Source organism: Macaca nemestrina, chromosome 4 (assembly GCF_043159975.1).
Source record: "Macaca nemestrina isolate mMacNem1 chromosome 4, mMacNem.hap1, whole genome shotgun sequence".
Lineage (NCBI taxonomy): Eukaryota > Metazoa > Chordata > Mammalia > Primates > Cercopithecidae > Macaca > Macaca nemestrina.
Genome location: NC_092128.1, coordinates 122,631,328 through 122,637,427, shown reverse-complemented (window position 1 = coordinate 122,637,427; position 6,100 = coordinate 122,631,328). Strand labels below are relative to the sequence as shown.

At 40.1% G+C, this 6,100-nt stretch overlaps 1 non-coding gene across 1 annotated transcript; it reads left to right on the top strand.

Moving 5' to 3' along the window:
- Window positions 1-2,507: 2,507 nt before the first annotated feature.
- LOC112428574 (small nucleolar RNA SNORA31) lies at window positions 2,508-2,640 on the top strand. The gene has a single exon (XR_003020582.2). It is a non-coding gene; the product is annotated as a small nucleolar RNA SNORA31 (small nucleolar RNA).
- The last annotated feature ends 3,460 nt before the right edge of the window (window positions 2,641-6,100 follow it).

Here is a 6,100-nt window from a genome sequence, read left to right as displayed (position 1 = left end):
ATGTTGGCTCAGGAAACAGTTCTTCCATTTGTAGGAGGTGTTGAATAATGTATGAGCTGGAGAAATAAAGCCTTGTGAGTTAAGGGGAAATTCATCTGTGACTCTGAAGCAGGATCTCCATCTAGTCATTACTGGGATTCGTGCTGCCTACCTCTTGTTTCCACCCAGCACGCTGAATACTGAACACCTGCCCTTGTGGCTGGGTAGGGCAGTGTGACCAGTCCTGGTCAGAGGATTGTGAACACAGAGGAACATATTTTCACGAAACTAAAGCATGTAGTTGCTGCTCCGACACTCTGCATAATTCTGGCCCCACTGCCTAGCCTATGTCCTTAAGTGATTAGGGGCAGAGACTCCTGCTGACCTAGAATGAACCTGTATAAGGATTGTAAAGTAAATTTCTGTTATATTAATCAGCTGACAAGCGGGAGTTGTGACTACAGCAAAACCTGTATCTTTACTATTCTGACTGATAAAATCTACCAGCCTCTAGGAACTCGGGGTTATTGTCCGTTTCATCACTATGCCCTTGTCCTTTTGTAACTCATCTCACTGGCCATGACTGGCCTTTGTCACAAGTTTTGGAATACCATGAAAGCAGGGATCATAGAAGAGTATTGTGTTGCTGCGTCCCGAGCATATATATTACATGAAGCTTAGCACTATGTAAGTGTAAAGTATACACTTATGGATGAATTAATGAATATATAATCGAAAGTGTTACATACTTTCTTTACTGAATGAAATCATACATCATATAAGGAAATAACTCCTCAGACATTACCAGGACTTAAATTTTAACATAAAATATATACATAATGGTGTTAAATAATCTTACAATTGTAAATTACACATGCCTTTTGTTATACCAGACTTTCTGGGAATAAACCACGAGGCAAGCTCTTCTTTGGATATGACACGGGAGCAGTAAATGCCTTGTGTTGAGGATGTGTTTGAGCACACTGGTCTGGTAGCTCTGTTCCTGTTGAAATACCATCAGGAACATCAAAATTATCATCTAAATGCCCATGTTCACAAACATAACATTAAACAGTGTTTTTCATTATGTATCCCTCCATCTCCATCACACCTTCTTCTCTACTAAACATCAATTTCCCAAACTAAATGTAAACTGCCTCATCCCTGATCCAGATTGAAGGCTGAGGCTGCAGAGCAGTCTGCAGCACATCGGGAGACCTCTGGAATACTAATGGCGGCAGCTCCACCTGAGCAGCACGGAGCTCTGGGTTCTGCGGACGCCGCTTCCCCTAATGTTCTGGGAGAGAGGTCGTGCATGCACCTCACCACAGGTGGGAAAGCAAGGGCATAACGACACCGACTGAAAGCTTTCCCAGCTGACACAACACTGGGACATTTTCAGAGTTATGTTACCTCTGTATTAAAAGTCTAGCCTCCTCCTATTATTTGGGACAAGCAGGGCAACTTGCCAGTAACTTTGGGCCCGTGGCATGGGCTTTGTAAGGAAAAGGAAAAGCAAGATTGATTGCCTAATGGAAGCTCAGGCGGATGCCACAATTCTGCCTGCCAGTTGGTCAATTACTTTCCATGGTGAACACTTCTTTTGGATGAGTAACCCTGCACCTTGTAGATAGGAAAAAAGAAAGATCATATGCTCTTAAACTAGACTCATATCCGAGTTACTCATAGCATATGTTAGCATCATGATTTTGGCTGATCTGTACTGTTTCCTGTGAAGCAAAATAAATAGCTCTAGCCCTAGCTTAGAAAAGGTTAACATTTCCTGTCCAGGGTTTTGAAAACATATTTGTTTTAATATCTATAATTCAATATATCTTGTAAGACTTTCTCTTTTAAACATACAAAAAGATGATTTAAGAAATAACTTTTGCAAGGTTAAAATGGTTCTGATTTTGACCAAGGTAAAGTCTGGTTATTTTGAGCCTAAACTAGGACACACTGTAGATGTGTGTTTTATTAAGTAATAATTGGCCAATTATGGTTTTAGAAAGGTCACCTCAGACACTTCCTCTTCACTCAGTGGAGGGTATGCACGGTCCACCATAAGATACATATGTTACATTGTATTTTACTAGAATAGTAAATAAAGAGAAAACTAACAGTCTGGTAATTTATCCCCCATTGTCCAGATATTTGTGGTAATTCAAAATTTCTCTAAAGTCTGAATAAATAATGACACATTAGAGGAAGCTAAAGGAGTAATAGGTCATACTGAGTGATCTGATGTCTTCTAGGAAATATCTAAAGCAAGCTGCTCTGAGAGTAACATTTTGATTGGGAGAAAAGTTCTCATTAATTTATTTATTCAGCAAATATTTGTGTATGTTCTGTGCTCATATTTTGCTGGGCCTAGAAGGGAAACACACAGTAGGCCCCTTGCTTACTGTAAGTTTGCGATATCCACAGACACTTTATATTCTCTTCATACCATAGGATTCGGTGACAAAAGATATGTACCATAAAAACAAACAAACAAACAAACAGGATGCAATAAGTTGGAGAGTAAATCCATCTGTTTGGCAGACCTGGAGCAGTTAGTGTCTGCTGCTAAGGATTCCATTATAGATGTGAGGAAAAAAAAGTGTTCTTCTGCTTTCTGTCTGTCTCAGTGGCAACGAAGATTGAATGGGGGATATGACAGAAGAATGTGGTAATACAGGAAAATACATGGACAGAGAATTTTCACAACTCAGAAATAACGTTGTAAACAGAAAAAGCCCAACTACCGTAACTTACTGTTGAAAAAAGTTATCATATATCTTTAGTAATGGTTGCATTTTGAAAAGACATTTATCTCTGCAATCTCATTCCTTGAGAAAAACATTTATCATATACATACATATGTATATATTTTACATATATATAATTTTGTTGCAGGCATAACAAAAAACGCTACAAGGAAACTTTCAGAATCTTACAATCTAATTAGTATTTGGATGCAACAGTTAAGATTTTTGAAATGCCAAAATATAACTTTCAGAAGCTTTTTTAGTAAGGGTTTCTGTGTGATCTTGTTTCTAAAGTATATAGATTTTTATTATTTAGATTATAAAGACAAAGTAAAACTTAGCTTATTTGCCCAGATTTGTTTCTTTTCTTAGGGAGAATTTATGATGCTTGAAAGGATCAATAGTTCTTGCAACAAAAATCCTATATTTATCCAGAGAACATAACAGAATGTCACAATAAATAAGTGCTACTTTAAGGCTCAACCTCTTTCTGCTACAGAGAGCTGCAGGCAGTGCTTGCCTATGACAAGATTAAGGAGGAGCCGCGTTCTGCGCCTGGTGTCCATGCTTCTCCAGCTAAGGCTTTAGGCCTTGTAGCTTACTTTCCTATGGCACGGCCTGCCCTTACCCTACCCACACGTAGATCGGACTCTCAGAGAGGCTCTACAATGCAGTACGTGATACTCGAGATAGTCCTCCCTTTACTGTACACTGTGAGCGATGCCCAGCTCCCTATATGATGACACCTTGGAAAACCTCTAACAAGGGCCTACCTACCTACTCTTCCCAGGAGAGTTTGCATTTGGCAGAAAAATCCTCACACTTTGTCAGTACTTTCTAAAGTACTGAGAAATGGATATCAATTGGTGATTTTCAGTGAGCTGAATAAAGGAAGTATGCAAAAGAATTGCTGTGAGCCAAACTGGACCTCCAGCTGAACGCTGAGGGAGATAAGGTGGGTGGACACCTCCGTGCCTCCTTGCAGGAAAAAGCACATCCTTCTCTTTTTGTCCTCTGAGATATTCCTTTATTCAGTGTGACATTTCTGGTAATATGCTGTACTTCCTTTCATCTCATAACTCCATAGCTATGCACAGAGATTTTAAAATTTGCTTCCTCATCAGTGCTCAAGTAAGTTTTGGAAACTAAATTAGATAAACCAGTTTCTTCACTGCAGGAATGTTCAGAAGACTCAAAAGAATAAAGCACTATGCAAAGGAATCATATTACGAGACAGTTTTCAAAACCGTGTTTGCCATGGTACTCGTGTGTGTGTGTGTGTGTGTGTGTGTGTGTGTGTGTAGATGGAGGTGTGCATGACTGTTTTGTATCAATTAATCTCTCAGAAATGATGTTCCATGAAATATGAAGCAGTGAGCCAAGATCCAGATAGATACAGGTAGATGTTAAAATATTCTTTTCTGGCTGGGAATGGTGGCTTACACCTGTAATCCCAGCACTTTGGGAGGCCAAGGCAGGAGGATCACTTGAGATCAGGAGTTCGAGACTAGCCTGGCCAACATGGAGAAACCCCGTCTCCACTGAAAATACAAAAATTAGCCGGGCGTGGTGGCACGTGCCTGTAATCCCAGCTACTCAGGGGGGCTGAGGCAGGAGAACGGCTAGAACCTGGGAGGCGGAGGTTGCAGTGAGCCAATATCGCATCATTGCACTCCAGCCTGGGTGACAGAATGAGACTCCATCGCAAATAAATAAATGTGTGTGTGTGTGTGTGTGTGTGTGTGTGTATATATATATATTCATCTTCATATTTATTTTTTATGATCTGTGCTGTCTTTGTATTTGCTCACTCACTGATGATGAAAGAGGCAGAAAACACATGGCTCTAAGCAATACCTCTGCCAGCAGGACCTCAGGAGAACCCTGATCCAAATGCGGATTTTCAAGGGAGGATTCCACGGAATTAACAAGTACAGAAAACTGAGAGCTTCCAAGAGAATCACATAGGAGTCCTGAAAACAAACCTCCCTGAATCGTGGGTAACATTCATCTTTGTAGAGGTGCGGCTGCTGCCTTTCTTGATGATGGCATCTCTGTTTATTGCAGACCATGGGTTGTTATGGTGATGGACTCTGGAGTAGGGAGGATAGATTAATATGGATAGGGATCTGGGGCTGTGAATACTCACATTTTCGGGTTGGGCTTACGGCAGCACAATTCACAACCAATTCACTGATGTGGGAACTATAAACCAAAGAACTTCCGGCCGGGCGTGGTGGCTCATGCCTGTAATCCCAACACTTTGGGAGGCCAAGGCAGGTAGATCTCCTGAGGTCAGGAGTTTGAGACCAGCCTGCCCAACATGGTGAAACCCGGTCTCTACCAAAAATAAAACAAAGTAGCCAGGCATGGTGGCAGGCGCCTGTAATCCCAGCTACTCAGGAGACTGAGCCAGGAGAATCACTTGAACCTGGGAGGCAAAGGTTGCAATGAGCTGAGATGGCACCACTTCACTCTAGACTGGGTGACAAGAGTGAGACTTCTCTTTCCAAAAATAAAAAGAACTTCCTAGAATGATGTGCGCTAGACGACTAGACTGGCTTCTGTCTTCAATGTATCACCTTGTATCCCTACGGAGGTCATGATTAGAAAGTCAATCATCCTTCTACTACGGGTAGAACACTGAACTTCAGGAAATGCAAAACAGGGCCAGAGATTAATTTGGCAGCTGGGACAGTTTTGCATTTTTCAAATCACATGAACAACATCACCAGTATGACTCTACTTCCATTCTTTTTTACCTTGACTTGGGTTATGCTGTGTGGTGATTATGTAAATTAAGGACAAGGTAAATTAACATTTGTTGGTGGGAAGGCATTACATAGGAATAGGCCGAAAGGGCTAATTAATTTCTTGAAATGTTAGAGATGATATCTTTGAACTTCAAAAAATTCAATTAAGTTTGACTTTGTTATACTTGGCCGTGGACAGGAAAAACCTTTAGGTACAGTAATCAGAAGTAACATCGACTTAACATTTAAATATATACTAGTTTTTATTAGAGGCAATTGAATGTCCTCCAAAAAAAGACCATGAGTATTCATAGGTTCTATAGAGGTTAAACCCACCTAGATACAGAACATCATAAATGTAATGTGAATAATTTGTTGCCGCTCCAACAAGAAAAAATAAAATCAAAGCACGATATCACAATTTAATCACCTATATATGCAGAATAAGTACATATAAATAGAAAGTATTGAAATTTGTTTCATTCCAATACTAACAAAACTTTTACTAAGCCAAGAATAGGAGCATAATGTAAACTTAAACTATAACTCTGAAAACATCTGTCTAGTTGAATAGCAAGCATGAATTTTATATCACAACTGTTCCATGCACGTTAACTA